Source organism: Ischnura elegans, chromosome 9 (assembly GCF_921293095.1).
Source record: "Ischnura elegans chromosome 9, ioIscEleg1.1, whole genome shotgun sequence".
Taxonomy (NCBI): Eukaryota; Metazoa; Arthropoda; class Insecta; order Odonata; family Coenagrionidae; genus Ischnura; species Ischnura elegans.
The window spans coordinates 8,802,120-8,819,639 of record NC_060254.1 but is presented as its reverse complement, the minus strand read 5'-3'; positions in this window follow the sequence as shown (position 1 = coordinate 8,819,639).

Sequence of the window (17,520 nt, the reverse complement as noted above, 5' to 3'; positions counted from 1 at the left end):
AGTGTTTTTATCAGTGATCGACCGTCAAGTGAAAGTAGCGAGATGCATCAATAATGTGGAAAAAACGTTTTAAAAACGAGTGACTGCTCAAAATATATGCTATGGAACATCTTGTATAAATAATACTTTTATAATGTACTTTCATCAAACCTTTTTCATCTAAAATTCATCTGTACTTTCTTAAAAATCATCTTACTTAGTAAAGTCGTCCTCAATGTTGGGTGATTTCTATTTCTGGTCTTCTATTTTTCAAATTTTGTGATTTCGGCACAATTACCAATGCATTAATAATGTTGTATGAGAAGGGAATTAAAGTGAATGCGGTTTCAATCATTAATTGATACTAAGTAGAGTTTTTCAAATCATAATTCCAAAGAATCCGTGCAAAAGATCACATTGAATTTAAAAAAATTCAAGATGTTATGAACTAATATTATTATTGTCTTCATTTAACTGCGAATAGTTTACGTTAAAATTGCAATTGGTATTTCTTTCTATAAAAGCATGGTCCCAGTAGTTAGAACTCTAGGATCGATGTTTCCCGGGTTCAAACCTGTGTGTAGCCTTCGTACACCCTCCAAGCAAAAATCCTTCAAGTGCCATATTACCTAGGGAAAGGAACTGACCACCCTGTACTGGGTGAGTGTGATGTCACACAGTGGAGAATTCTACCCACACATAAGCAAACTAATCTTCGGCTTGAATTAATTAAAGAGGGGTCGGTCTGGTGTAGTAGTTAGAGTGGAGGCTTCCCACCCTACGCTTCCGGGTTCAAATCCCGAAGGTGGTAAAGCTTTTTCAGAGACTGCCCACAAGCTTATGTGATGTGTGGAGGGCACTTAAGAGTACAGCACTCCATCCGCCGGATGGGACGCTAAGCCCCCTGAGCGCATCACATAAAGAGCAGGCAAATTCCGACACTGGGTTTCCCTCCACCCAAACTTAACTACCCTTCCCTGCGGGTGGAAATGAACGTAGCAGTCGGTCGTCTCCTCTAAACGCCATATCAAGGAGTGAAAGTTGTAACTAGGTAAATAGAAATCGTAAACGATAATTATAACTGGGTCCAGCAACTTTTCGTGGGCACCCTTACTCAGGGACACAGCTAGGAATTAAAGCTGGGGGGGGGGGGGGTGCAACTAACACTGGGGTGTATGGGGGTATGAAATGCCCACCAGGATAAGTGGTAGGTGCGAGATCAATAAATTGCAGAATTTTAAGATTAATGGTTCAAAATTGTGAGTTTTACGGCATTCTGAGGGATATTTTATTAATCCTTACACTATTCTATTAGTAATATCAATCCAATTAAGTAAAATGGATTATACTTAAAAAAATTCTCTGAGATCTAAATAGAAATCGTTTATCCTCCAAACCCCCCCTCGCGGCGCCACTGCTCTTTCTAAGTTCTGCTTTCAAGGTCACACTAACATTAAGTTTTTTGTAAAATGCGAGGAGCGATTCTGGCGATATTAAAGAAGAAGCAGGCGTAGAAACTGACCATCAAAGAAAGTAGATCAACGTGAAACAACGGTATTCAAATGATCTCTATCACAGGCTAAAGAGAGAGAAGATTGTTTCGTGACCTGTTCTTGTATTACTGGAATGGAAAATACAGGGTTGGTAATAATTGAGTCAAGGCATGCAAACCACCTCGGAATTTGCTCGCGGCAGAGGTCAGAAATAGCTAAAGGTAATATTTTACTAGTATAAAATAGAAAAAAATGGAATTTAGCAATCGCTGCATTTGTTTAAGATTGGATATGTTAGTATTTTTCAAATTAAAATTATGTAATAAAATAAATGGCCCCAGCAGCCCATTATCGGTTTAAAAAAGGAAATTAGTAAGCCATATCCACTTACTGTGTCGGAATTTTTTTTAAATTTTGAATAAATTATGGCATTGAAATCCATACTAATTGGTAGGTACTTGAGTTTATCGAAAATAGCAAATGTTCGCATATGATTGACTAAAAGGAACAAAAAGTCAATATGCTACAGCTTTGCAATTAATAACTTTTAGCATCGTCATCAATTTTTAATAGATCTTATTGACTATGTTATTCTACTTTTATTCCTTTTTTCCGGAAGCATTTCCCAATCAGAATTATCATCACATTTCCAATATCCGAGATGTAATTTTTAATTTGGTTACTCACACCTATGAGAACGTCCTCGTACGGTAGTTTGTGGTATATTACTTTTATGAATTATTAAATCCTGAAATATGAAGACATTTCTATGAATACGGAACTAGCATCATTTCAATAAAAATAATGCATCAAATTCTTGCTCTATTTAATGATATGAATTTTAACAATCAAGATTTCATTAATTGCAATTATGCGAGTCATGTACACAGATTAATAAAATCGCAACTGCTATAATGAAGTGCTGTAAACCACACAGATGATAAAAACTTGCATCTTTGATTAAATTACTATAGTGTTATCATACCTAAAAAACTTTTTCTATTTTAACTAAGCATTTCTAAATGATCAACAAACAACCATCTTATTTTTGGTCATATCTGGATTATATGGTCAGGTATGGCTTATATATTTCCGATCAATTGCAAAGTGTTGGTCTCATTTTTTCCCGACAAGAGGACATTAATCTCCCATTACCTTTTAAATGGATCAAACAATGGAAAGATGATATATACTTAATGCTGTTAGATTGCAGATTAGAATAACCAAAACATTGTTCATGTCGTAAGACGGCAATGCAAATCCATTCCCACGGTATTTTGGAACACGAATTCCAAGAAATATTACGGGAAGAAAATCTAAAGCTCATACTATGCAGTATTACTATTAAATAATCAAGAAGGTTATGAGATGTAAAAATATTGCGATTTTCGCTCACTGAGATCTTGTCGGTGATAACCCAGGGCGAACAAGGAGGAGTCAATTCAAGGTAACCAATAATTACCAAAATTACTCGCATTCGAATTTGCTAAAAGAAATACTTGATGCCATGAAAGAAATCATGAAATTGCGGTGAAGAAGTTTGTATTCATATTTAATAGTTAAGTCACAGAGGCAATTCTATTTTCGAAAATATATATGCGTTTAAGTTTTCTGCGCACCAAAAGTAAAAGGAGTAATTCCCTGAGGGATTTTTAATTGACCACTCTATCCATTTCGGATTTAAGAGAGTATTGAAGCACTTCATAATAGCCAATTTTCAGGATAAGAGAAGGAAGAAGATGGAGTGAGAGTGAGCGATGAAGTGCAGTAGAACCGATTATTATTATGACTTATAGTTATCAGCAGTGGCATCATGGCAAAATTAGCATTGCCGGAACGCACTTTCGTTAACTTTTTTTAGAGTGAAATATTAATCTGCGTGTTTTTTATTAAAAGTTATTAGTTACAGTTATATTATTATTTACGTTTTATTACAATTTTTTTGTTTTGGTTACGAATGCGCTCCGGCGCCATGTGGCGCCACTGGCTATCAGTAATAGTAACTGGCCACTGTAACAAAAATAAGATAGTCACTGGCCATCAATAATAGTAATAGAATTTTTTATTACAGAAACTCCATTAGGTACCTACAATTTGTAATTTTTAGGGAAAGCGAGGAAAAATTTACTTACTCCTGCAATTTATGGGTTTCGACACTTAGCGAATTTTTTGATGCTCAATCAAAAGTCTTTAGAATAGTCGGAGTTGTGCAGTTTCTGCACCAAACGATATATCTCAATTGCATAATGTACTAAAAAGTCAAAATCGAAAACTATTTCGTTTAGGGTTTTTGTAATGCACTATTCAATTGTTTAAGTGAGAATGCAAAGAAGCACATAATTTTAATGTGGTTAAATCTAAAGCTGGATACAAAGCAATGGCCTCTCAACTGAAAACGCCGAACATCCGACCCTTTTTTTGCCGCCTCTAAATTTTCCTTTTTATACATTTGTGGTACAGCTGCTCACATATTGCATTCGACCATTTAACTTCATATCCATCGAGTCATTCCCACCCGCTACGAATTGTTTTCCTTGTGGTGACTACCGGAGATACTTCCCCTTGACCCAGTGTTACTCATCCTCTGACATTCTCTCGATTATTAAAAGTTGTAGTGGGCTGAGAACAGGGTCTCAAAATCGGTTGATTTTAACTACCACCGCCACTGTCCATGAGTATAAAATTTATTTGAAAAAAAAACAGGCGGACATTTAAAACAAAAGTCTAAGGAGACCAAGCCATTAAAATAACGGGCAAACTGACGAAGTCTATAAATGTCATTATCATGCACACGAACTTTATGGTATATAAAATGAAATGTATGGCCTTCGGATGGATGGAAATTAACATAAAATTACTGGTGTAGGCAACCCCCTTCCCACTCAGGCACCGCTGCGGAGGCAAATTTCTGTTCACGTAAATAAAAGACGAGCGTGGTCATAGCGTCACAGCCATGAATTGGGTGGACACTTTATGGGGTGGAGCGGTTAAGGAGTTGGATTTCTATATCCTTTCCCTCTCAAACGAGAGCAAAGAGAAAAGAAGAGCGTGATGAGACGCAGCGGCGCTTTGAGACGTGCGGTCGTGCGGTAAAGGAAGAAGATCCTAGCGGCGAGAGAAAGTTGGGCGAGGTGGGTGGAAAGGGGGGGGGGAGCGAAAAGAGTTGAAGAGCGCATTGCGGCAGAGTGAGGCAATAGGTCAGGAGGGAAGACCACGGACGGGTTGAAGGACTGGGGTAGGGGGGGGAGGAGCCGTTGCCGTGGCGATGTTTCTTTTTTGTTAGGTGGGGGGAATACGGTATGCGGTTGGGGAGGGAAGAAAGGGGGTTAGCGAGGAGACTCCGGAATAAGAGGATGAGGAAGCACTCACGGAGGATACACTCATTTATTGTAGCCCGTATGAAAGTGGTTTTTGAAGCATCAAGCAGGGAAGCAGACGCGTTTTTTTGGGGGGGGGCTGCAGCCATTTAAATTACAGTGGACCACGATTATGACTATAAAGAAATCTCCAATCATCCTTCCTGAGTTTTGTTACCCACCGCGGCTTTACAAAAGTGGCCATTTGGATCTCTGTCAGGCAGAGCCTTCCGAATTTCACGGAGAAAATAATTAGGATTATAACGGAAATGCATATATTCGTGCTGACGTGATCCATCCATTTTCAATGCTCATCCTCGCCATTTTAACAATCATGCACTTGATTTATTTTCAATAAATGAATCGATCTCATCCCATCTCCGCGCTGTGTACATTTTTGAAAACCCACATGAATCTAAGTGGAACAAAAAAACCATGCATTTATGTCCCATGTATAATCCCCTTTGTATTAGACCCTCACTTTACGTTAATAATCCGTTATTCCGGAGGACCGATCGTAATGCGAATTCCATCGCATGTTGAATCGACATTATTTGCGGAGTTTAAAGAGCATCAGCGCAAAAAAATGTTCCTACGTTGAAAATATTTCGTTAAAAATAGAGATTTAGAGTGGCATAATAGAAGATATTTACTGGGAGAGGAAGAAGTCGGCGAACTTTGCTCTGACGATGCATTTAATATAGCTCTCAGAGTGTAAGGAACCGATGGATGAATAATTTTGTGGAGTCATGACGAGGTGATGGAATATCAAATTAGCATTGAAAACACTTCGTCACTAATACCAGAGAGGAGGAAAACGCACACGCTCTGATAACATGGGCTTGGTCCTCCTCTCCTCGCTAATACTTTCATTGCTGATTACCCTTCCGCCATGTTCGACCTTCCAGTTTCGGTTTAAATTCAGCAGGGCAACACTCCTGAATTTTAATTTTCCTATTCTCATTCCCCTCCAGTTTTTTTACATCGATACGCCAGATAATGACGTCTATGTCTAAGGGATTCATTTCATGATTAAATTTAGAAATTTAAATGACAACAAGCGTCTTCAGCCATAACTCATGGTTTGGGAACAACTATAATGAAGATTTTGAAATTCACGAAGAGAGACATAAAGAAGGAACGGATCTAAGTACAGTTCATTTCCAGAAAAAAATGAATTGGAAGCAATGCCTAAAAGTAATGCATTAGAATGGCTTATCTAAAACTGTGATGTGTGAGGTACACAGGCTGGATAGACCAAGGCATTATGTGAGCTATTCTATATTGAATAACTACACTATATAAGTGCAGTTATTCAATATAGAATAGCTCACATAATTAGAAATTATGAGGATAATGGAAAACGCAAACTTGTTCTCTCAACAAACGGCAGCGGAATTCTGCGGATATTTGCGGCTGGGGAAAGAGGGCGAAGAGGGAGTTCAAGCAGTGAGTCAAACTCTAAAGATCATTCACTCTGTCTCTTTCGAAAGGTAGCTAAGATGATCTGTCAGAAATGGTAGTTTTAGGTGAAAAATTGAGGAACTACTCCAGGGAAGAACATCCCATTATTGTTTGTGTATTGAAATCATTAATGGACAAAGGGAATAGTTTAATCACAAATATCAAGCATTTTTTATATTTATTAAAAATCGCTCTTAAGTCAGTTTATTTTCAGTAAAAAAACTTATCTGAAGAAATGTCATCTTAAAATTGTTTCGAATTTCCAATCAGCCACTCAAGTGAGAGACTTATCGGGATAATTGTTTTTTAGGATTAACAGATAAAAATTGTTCTTAAGATAACTTGAGATATATTTACCGAATTATGATTAATTTTTCATTTAACGACCTACTGTGCGCTGTAACTTCCTTCTAGCCTCGAAACCAACGGGTAAAACTAGAATATTTGCATATTATAGGAAAAGTTTCAAAAATGTATTAAAGATTTCGAATTTAAAGACGCCTGAACATAAACGCATGGGACATATACAATTTACCCGTTTTATTGCGAGGTATTTTTATGAATGAATAATTAATGGAAGAGATTTTTATTATTACTGGAATCTAACTTGAGCTCATGTAATAAATCGGGGATACGTAGTGATCCAGTTTGCTGCTGATCGTAGGGTTCTGGGTTCAAGTCCCGTGTGGAGACTTTGGACAAACGAGAATCCTTTAAGTGCGAAGTGATCCGACCCCCTCCCCTGCATGTGTGATATCGCACACCTATGGCTTAGGCAGGGGCGAGCTCCATCCTCACATATCCAAAACTATTTTCAAGTTGCATCACTGTCAATCAGTTAATATTCACATAAGTAACATAGCAATAAATGTGAGTGGCTTGCTTTTGGTATTAGCGTGGGATAAAAAATGGCTTTCTTTCGGGATCAATTTCGCCATGTGCGGGAAAGTTTTCTACCTATATCAGGGTCTCTGGTCCGAAATTTTGTGAAAATTTCGAATTTAACGATTGTTTAGGCTTCATCATGGGAATTACTTCGTTCAAGCATCCAGTCGTTATTCGTGGTATGCAGGTTGCCAGCCCTCATCATTTATTGATCATTCTCACGCATCGTAAAGTCAAAAACATTCCGTAGATAAATTTTAACTTTCATAAATGTAAATTTGAAAGTTATAAACATCATTGTTTATTGCCTAAATGAGATTAGTGGCAGTGATTTCATCTCAGTGGTAGTTTTGCCTGCCGGAATTTTGGCAAAATTTTAAACTCAAGGGCTCATTCGGCATAAATAAATATCATCTGATTTTGAGAATTTTGATTGGATCTGAGACCTTAATAAAAGTAGACAACTTTCCCGCACAAGGAATATATTTGATCCTCGATAAAAATTATTTTTTGGTGCACCCTAATGGATATACTAGGATACTACTAGGATCAACTCCCGAGGTAAAGCCGTATCAGTTGTTCGCTTGCATCGAATAAAATGAAATGTTACTCCATACTTCCATCTTGGCTTACTCCTCATAATTTTGCCGTCTTTGGCAAAGAGTGAATCAAATGTTACGATGGCGCGACTGATTATTATCTGCAAAACTTTTTCCAATCGCATCACGACTCCTCCGAGAGTCTTTAAGGAACTCGGATCATCATGAGCAATCAAATTGAAGATCTTGTATCTCTCCTATCATTACGTAAATATCAGGCCGAAAAAATTTGGAAAAGTCATCGCCTTTCCCTTCATCTTGCATAATATGACGCAAAGAATAGCAAACGACCAGTTTTCCCTTCGAGATGATTGATTGATTGAAGTCAAGATGTGCTAAATGGACAGCAAACAAATACCATTATGATAATGAGCGGAGTGAGACTTAATATGGATAGACGTGAAGATGACGAAAATATTTACAGAGGTTTTTTAAAAGATATTTCCATCACCGGCTAGTAACCTAATGCAAACGATTTCAGCAAATGCTGATAAAAAAAAGGTTTTAATTTTATAGATGGCGTTCAACTATATAAAAAAAAACGAATTAGCGATACATAAAAACAATGAGGATATTTAAATGATTATATCTTTTTCACTAATGCTTTTTTTAGTTTAATGAGCCGACCGTACCGCTATTTTCATTTAAATAACGGAAATTTACCTCAATTTTTCAACTTATGTGATAATAAGTAAAATATATACGAATATGAGCATGTGTTTTATTTTTTTTTGTCATATTTCTTTTGTTTTGATGAACTGAATAATAGCTTTGTACCTCCCGTGGAACTTAATTTTGAGTAGTAATCGACATTTTCACAGCGCTTAAACCAGAATGGCTACGCAAGCCAGCGTAAAATTTCTGTTTTTTTTTCCTTCTGGCAATTTACATATAATATAACCATGAAAAGCGAAGGTTTTATCGTGGGTCAATGAATTACAATGGAAAGAGTATATATTATGTGATTTCAATGAATTTGAACATTTCCCTCGTGCATAAGATCGGGACTGGCGGAAGAAGCAAACAGATTCGGGGACTTGTGTCAAGACACCTCGTCCGCTCAAGCCTCCAAAGTTTCACAACATATTTTCTCCCCACTCAACTCGCTACTCCAAAAAGGAGGAGCCCTGTGGGAAGATGCTTTGACATAGTGGCACACAATACCGTTAAAGAAATAACAAGAGACGAGCATTTTTCCGCAAACGCTCCTTCCACTCCGGGGTAAACGACTCGCAAAAAATGAGGTCTTGGCGCAAATCATCATCAAAGTCAAGAAGTATTGCGAGCGAGCGAGATGGGATCTTCGTTAGGGGGGCTTCGGGTGCTCTGAAATCCTTCGCCTACGCGTCGACGCCGACTGTTACAGCAGTCGACTGATAAACCGGATTACTCGATCATTTTCCGCGGTGGCTCAAGGATGGATATCCAATCCCTTTTTCCGTCTGTCCCTTTTTCCGTCGGTGAAACCATCGCTGGCACCATCTTTCAGCCAATCAGATCGAGAGGCCACTAACAGCAATTGTAACGCCATGCTTGGCTTTTAATTAAATGACAGTTGTAAATACAACGGATTAAATAGTTTAAATAAAGCAACGGAATAAGGGATGTAAAAATGGAAAGATAATAATGACCGTTGATTCAGAAAATGATGGGTCGAGTGATCACTCTTTTTATCCCTGAAAATCTATCGCTGGAGCCATCATTCTGAGGGAGAGAAAAAATGATCGTATGATTCAGGCTTTAGACTCGACTGTTGAGTGTGGAGAGCGTCTCCGAAGCCACTGAACTATAAACAATGGAATACTGATATTCCCCTCTCCTAGTAAAGCCAAGAAATTGCGCATCTGGACATCTTGGTAGCAAAATTTGTTAGCATGCGTACGTTTTTTGGACCAGTTGGTGTGCATGTGGCAATCCTATTGTATTCTGGTTAGTGATAACGCCCTGCCAAACACCCTGGAGGTGGCTCGCCGGATATTATTTAGATGAAAAGGATATCCAAAATTGCGCTGCATTTAATTAAATGCATGGGAAATCGAGCAACTTTGATATTTTTCTCAGGTCACAAATTTCGGACAAGATCTCGACTTGGGAGATAAATTAAGAGTAATTTGGTCCCAGACATTTTTTTTACCTCAAAATTCACTATTCTTTCATCTTATTTCAACCAATCAGAGCCCACTGTAACGTCAGTCGAGGGCAAGAACTTGGCTCCACATTCCATCCCTAAAGGCGATGATGGACTCACCATTCGAAACGTTGGAAACAGCGACCTAAAACATCAACCCGTGAGAAACCTCGGAATTATTCCTTCAGACTTACTCATTAATCAACATTTTTCCAAGTGGTTTGAGCCGACCAAAGGATCGTTTAAATTCAATTACACCATAATTAAGTTTCAGTTACAGCATCAATTTTCTAATCGCACAGCAGGCAGTGTGGAAAGGTTGTTCGCTTTCACTGGCATCATGACTTTTACGATTTGACGCACCTTTCGCAAGTTAATGGTGAAAACGATATTTATACGGCAGTTATAAGCCACGTTTTCCTACTGTCCCCATATAGGCGTCGTTCGGTTTTATGGGAACTGATACTAGACAAATTCTTCGGAAAACATTTAATATAATTACTGATTGCAGAAATTTCATCTTTAATTTCCACAAAAAAGCAGCGTTTTATCGGAACATGACACATTTTCTTGATTTTCCAAATCTATTCTATGCCTTTGTATTGCTAACGTGAAAACTCAGGAAAGAAATAATCTGGAAAGTTATGCACAATTTATTTGAGAACATGTATGCGAAGTTTCAACTTCCTAGCTCAAAAAAATCGATTTTGAGGTTTTGGCCAGCTTTTTTCGATTCTAGCCCACTGTGCGTCGCTGCGGGCACTTTTGAAAACCGATTGAAAAGTGACTGAAGTGGCATGACCAGAAATCAACCGTTTAATGGCTGGAATTGAGTCTACTGCATGTCCACCTCTTGCTCACGAGAACCACCACTGCTTTAGGAACTACAGCAGAGTTTGCTCAATGGAAACCAGGGATTCCCCTGCAGTGCCATTCCGAGGACTTGCCCATCGGCATCCGCTCGCTCCTGGCGATGGATATCTGCGATTCCAGCCTCATCTCCTGTAACGGTATACCTCGCGTCCTTGGAACGGAACCACGACCACCAGCGAACCTCCCCCTTCTTCTTCTTTCACTGATCGATTCATCTCGATGATACCACTTACGGTTTTACCACAGGCCGCCAACCTCACGACCAAACACCACTTTTTTAACCCTCAACCACGAATATAATCTCCAGATTTTTGACGTCAGCGCATTGGGCATCCCAAAGTTTTCCCATTTCTATGATTTCAAATCATGGCGGTCGCGACACCGCTAATATTTTAGGCACGATAAAAAATAATACGTAAAGAAAAGATAATACGTAATAGAGTCAGTTGGTCTAATTGGTTGAAATGGGCTTACAAAAGTCGCCACTGGCGTCGTTAACAGGTAGAGAGATCCGAATTTCAAGGAGAAATGAGCTATAATTATGGCTGTTAAGCGAAATTTATAAACAAGATGGTGTGTGATACATCAAGTTCATAATTTTTCAATGCTATTCCTCGCGATTTTAAATATTATCATGTGAATATATACATATAGAAGCAATGGATTGCTCACATATCACTGCGATTATTCTTGAATATCGATTAAATGCACTCCAAGTGACAACAACAATCAAGCTTCAACGGGACGGACCTCCTCTCCTGCATTTAGTCCCCTTGCTCTCAACCGCGAATTTTAACTCTAGATTTTTGACACCAACTCATAGGTGATCCTGAAGTTTCCCATTCAAATGATGCCAAAGTTATGGTGGCCGCAACGCCAATATTTTAGGTACTTACCTTAAAAAAATACATGGACAGCTCAGAATTTCTTCCTCCAAGAAAATTGGCCATTATCATCAAACCCGCAAAAATTACTAATCCTTATCACAAACGAGTTCTTTTTTTCCTTCTATTTCTTAAACAAACTTCTTACCCTGAATAGGGAATCAAACCACAGACGTTTGGTTTCCGGGCCACTCGGTAGACCACGGGGGCGTGGTAGTGAGTAGAACAGTAGTGGATGCTGATCAAGAAGTCTTGGTTTCAAAATAAGATCCTCCAAGTGTAAGGTGGCCCACGGAAAGGAACTGACCCTCCTAACCTGAATGTGTGATGTTTACACGCCTGATCCAGGTTAAGCACTGCCCTAATCGACTCAAACTAACCATAGGGTTTAATCACTGTGTGAAAGAGTGAACACAATAAATTCTAAATACTATGAAAATTTCAAGAAGATAGGGCAAGCTTAAAACAAGTACTACGCTAAGCAAAACCTCAAAATTACGATCACCAAAGATGGTTTAATTACGGGACAGCGATAGTCATTTATTACTCTTTCAGTCGTCCTTTGCGCGTCATTGGATGAAATTGCATCGCAATATTTCGAATCGTGTGTCCACCTTGCAGTTAAAAGAATCTCCGCATGCCGACTAAAAGCCATCAAAGGAAATTAATTGCGAATGGTTTTATGGAAATATTTAGGACAGTGAGACCGGTTCCAAGATCCAAAATCAAGAAAATTGGAGAGAAGATCGTTCATTCTGAATGTGCGCTTCTTCCCGAAAAAAGAAGTTTCTGCCATCCATGGCAACTTACATGAAGCTAATTGATCATTTCAATATTTGTACGGGTCTCCTCAATGGCAAACACATGGCAAAAACAAGGATGACTCGACGAAAATTTTTATGCTACGAGTTAAAGAAAGGCATGGGTGTGCCGTGATAACCATAAAAAAATGAAAGAAAAACATCGAATCACCGAAACGGGAAGTCAAATCTTGGAAGAGGAAACGACAATGGAGGAAGGTGCAAACAAGTCAAGATATGAAAGAGTTTTAGAGAGAAGGTAATTTTAAATATTGAAACATTAAATTTAAGAGAGTGAACGTTACTACCGTAAATATTCGAGTCATTATACGGATTATAGGCAGTGGAACCATAATCATTCCAGGAAATGAAAGTATAGAGAATGAATTGTTCCCATACATGGAAACCAATGACAAATAAATGAATCAAAGGAAGAGAAAAATTGGAAAGACATAATAGGCTCTATGGTGAGGGGAATCAGGAAATGATTTAAAATATATAAAAATTAATACAAAGACAACGAGCTTGAAAGGGAGAAAGGAAAAAAACTCTAAAAATTTATATTGATGAAATTCTGCCAGAACGGGTCAAATAATATGATGACGTGGATTCTAAATTAATTACAAATGGACAAATTTAACCTCCCTGTAAAGGGAACGCCGTAAGTCTTTTTATCGTTTCACTCCAGCATTGCTATTTCGTATGAGATAAAAAATTGCAAGCATTTTGCAGTTCAATTTTGCGAGGAACTAATGAAAAACAATTTTTTGATCCAATGGGCACTTTGCTGCATTAATGACAGAAATTAGTAAAAAAAATGCCATTAATGTAATTATTAAAAAAATAAATAACCGATTTTTCTCAATATGATTTTTCAATATTGAATGAGTGATTGATGTGTCAAAATTCCGCAAGTAACCGTCCATAGTCAGTATTTTCGGAAAATTTCCAAAATAAAGTTTTAAATTGATGATTTTTCGCATGCATCAGCTATAAAAATGATATTTTCTTCAGAGTTTGTCAAATATAATAAATACGTTTTCTATGGAAATTAGCATGCGTATTCAACAAAATAGAGGAATTTATATGGACCGGGGGATTCCCTATCAAGGCGCAAAGCGCCAAGTCACTTGAAACGAGTGGTGAAGGTTGTCAATGGCTTCGTATGAATTTGAACACGGAGCCGTTGGAGCGATTTGCAAATGCGATGGCGCCAGTATCGGGGGAGACTCCAGCAAACGGATATTTATAATATTACGCGATGACGACTTGTGTTGTTTTATTGACATTTAGCGATGACCTCGGTAATTTAATTATTTGAGCTTGTGAAAATAGATCGATGCCAGCCAGCAGCCTTGGACTTAAGGTACCTCCTAGCCATTCGATTTCGATCAACCAATTACACAAGTAGCACCAAACGGATTATATCTAGATTTAATACATATCATAGTATACACTGTATACATTTTATATCTGTATAAAATACGTTCAAATGTACTCTACCACGCAGATAATATCTAGATATTATACGTATTATATCTGCTGCCATAATATGGATTATATACAAATTAAATACGTATAACTCGTCGTAAATATATACCCGTCTGTATATTATACATGTCATATACATGTCTGATGATCCCTGGTTACGCCGTAAGGATATTATTTGTATATTATAAAGATTCTGGTACACATCAAGGACCATGGATCATCAGACATATATGAAATAGGTATAATATACAGCTTGCAAATCTGTATACCGATGTATTTCGAAATCTTAAATATATACAGATATAATCCTTTTGGTGATACTAGGGATAATTAGTTGCGGTACATCCGATGGCTCGTGTATCCGTCGACAAGTACGTGGTTCGTGAATGAAATTAAATGGGAAACCTCACGAAGTCAAATTTTCAATCTTTATATAGAAGGATCAATGATATATCTGGTGAACAATTACGTGCAAGTCTGGTTCGGGAAGGTGTGGCATAAGGTGGAACATGTTAAAAGTGGAACGTGTTGTTAATGCCCCCGGACGGTCCCCGAAAGTGCTCCCGTAGCACAATTTAGACGTAACTTTAGTCGATAGAAATTTATTTCAGTCAAAAATGAAATTAAAAAAGCTTATTTCTTGGTGGCCCTCTCATGTAGTATTTACAGCATTAATAGAAACTTCTAAAAAAAGTAAAAAAAATCACGAAATATTACACATATATTTCTCACTACACTAGAAATACACTCTCAATCAGCTTTATCACCTTTCCCAAGCCTCGATTCTTGAATTCCAGGTGTCATCGTTTGATTTCGCGAATAGTCCAACGCTCTACCCATCCAGCCATCACAGTCTATCGGCTATAGCCTAACTTTTATCAATATTCGGATTGAATAACGGCCACTATGACTAATAAAAAGACAGTAAAGACGTAAAGTGAAGGTTATAGATAGCGCAGGAACCGCAGCTGACCACGTTGGCACGGATGGCAGGGGGAGCGTGCCTGCTTCGAGGACCGGTTTCAACTCTCGGTCTCTGGAAAGGTCACGGATGCTGCGGCGCCGAAGATGAGCTCGCGTTAAGTGGAAGACATTAATGGAAAGAATCGGACAAACGGAGTATCAGAGAGGGGAAAGTGTGTTCGAAGCGTTTAGCATAGAGCGCGAAATCGCTTTCTCATCCTTAAAAACCCCAATGACTCCCTAATTTTTAGCCAAAGAGCCAAAATGGCTATTTGATATCCCCCTCACTCACTTCCAAAATGTTCGGACACGGAGTCCAGACCAGACGCGGCAAAAAAAGGTGCGAGGCAGGAATAATCAGAAAACCAGCATTCTCATTTACTGATTGCGCGTTTGCTAAACTCCTGAATCTATAGAAATTCCATAATTGAGCCCCATGAAAACAGAATTCTTCAAATAATACTAAATAAATACAACTAAGATGTACTAATTACCAACTTCCTACTTTTCTGACGTCAAAAAAATATCTCACAAGGTTGGAGCAAACGCGGCATGGTTTTTATGGCAATGAAATCCGATATTTTATGAGGGTGAATCGACATAAACTTATGTCAATCGCAAGGAGATATTACATTGCAGCATCCATATTATTCTTTCTTAATTAAACTTGCGGAAAAAATGAAGAATAATGCAAACCAATGCATTTCCATTATTATCCGGGGGAAATCTGAATATACGCTTCAAACGATTTATAAATCATAAAGCGCTAAATATTTTATGCATGTACTCCTCTCTCCTCCTCAAATTCTATATTTATTAAGAAATCCGATTCAAAGCATTCAAATCCAAACCAATTCCAAAGCTTTTAGTACCACTTGCGATCCTTACTTTTAGTACCTTATAAAAAGCCACCAATGAAGTACCTACCGTGATAATTTCAGTGGCATCCAGTATAGGATGTGTGAACCTCTGAACTTAGCCTTCAACAGCATATTTATGGAAATAATGGGTATGCCCGCACACCTTGAATACAGTGCATGTTACGGAGTCGTGTCATTGCGTAGGGAGTGAGGCACCTGTTCCATTGGGTATGGCGCAGTGCTGATGATCGAAGGGCCTCAGATTCAAAACTCGGGTGGACCCATCGGTCATCGGACGCGAAAATGGCTCACCTACCCTGAATATAATCGGATCGTCCCGGGTTCAAAACACCGGGTGAAGCTTTCGCACATCCCCGATCAAAAATCCTCCAAGAGCGAGGTTATATAGAATGGTTTTACTTGCACCTTACACACAAGCACTTATCCTTTTGGTCAAAATTGAATAATTAGGTCGCATTTCCGTTAATCGAAGAAGACTAATAATTCCGATCAGGCAATCTTCGCGCATCGGAATCCTTTTAAAAAAGGGAGAGATGCGTCTCCTTTTTTAAAAATCACTGCATCAATAACGATGTTCCTAACAAGATTCTCACGGACAAATTGCAAACTTTTTCTCGTCCACGTCTCACTGAGTATAATGTATGGTTTTACATACCTGCCGCTTAATCTGGGGTGAACTTAACCCTCACTTATCCCAACCTACCTTAGGGTTGATTTATTGAGTTAGAAGTGTGTACTCACGCCATAACCATGGGTATTTCCCAAGTTTACTGGAGAAATAACTAAGATATCCTTCCCCTCCTCCCCTCGAGTCATAGATACACGGGTATTTTTCACTTCACTGCCAGTGGAAAATGTTCTCGTGGCTGAGAGCAGGTGGGGGTGTGGGGGACGGAATCTGTGGCAGAAGACCTGGGGGGGGGAGGGAGGGTGGTAGACCGGAGATGGTTGCTTTCGGGATGGATCTCGAAGAGGACGTGGAGACTAGTAGTCCTTGAGTGTTTGTGTGACTTTCGAATAACTTGCGAGGATGAGCAGCTGAGGGTGGGGGAGGAGGAGACTTCGAAGTTGAGTGCGTGCAGAGGAGAAGGGAGAGGGGGGCAGGGGGTGGGGTGGTGCGGTGTGAAGGGGGAAGGCCATGGTGTCGGAGACAAAGGTCACGGAATCACCATCACTCAGGCTCGCATTTCCGAAAGAGGGAAGGTGGAGGCTGACGGCGACGTTCTTTTTCGCCAATAATCGAGATTTTGGGGAGCGGGGAAAGGGCTTGGTTGCTAACCAAAGAGCCCTGGGTTCAAATTCCAAGCAATCCCTCCTAACAAAATCCACAAAGTGTGAGGTACCCCACGAAAATTAACTGCCCCCCCCCCCTCTATCCTACCCTAAATTTGTGATAATCCCACGCCTGAGGCTAATTCTGGGGTGAGGGGTACTTGTGAGTGAAGTGAATTGAGATTTACGTTTTTTCGCACCAAGTGACGACCTTAGGGCCGTTGCTATATGTTCAACGTGTAGGATATTTAAGGATAACCTACACATCACCTTGGTCAAAGTATAAGAGCCAAGCAATTCAACTGTATTTAGCGAGATATGGTGGGACAGCATAGCGGATGGAATATAGTGAAACTATATGATTTTTTACTCCCCGCAAAATATTAATTTCTTGACTACACGCTTTATACGGTCCAGTAAGAGTCAAGATAATAAAGCAAAAGCTTTGAAAT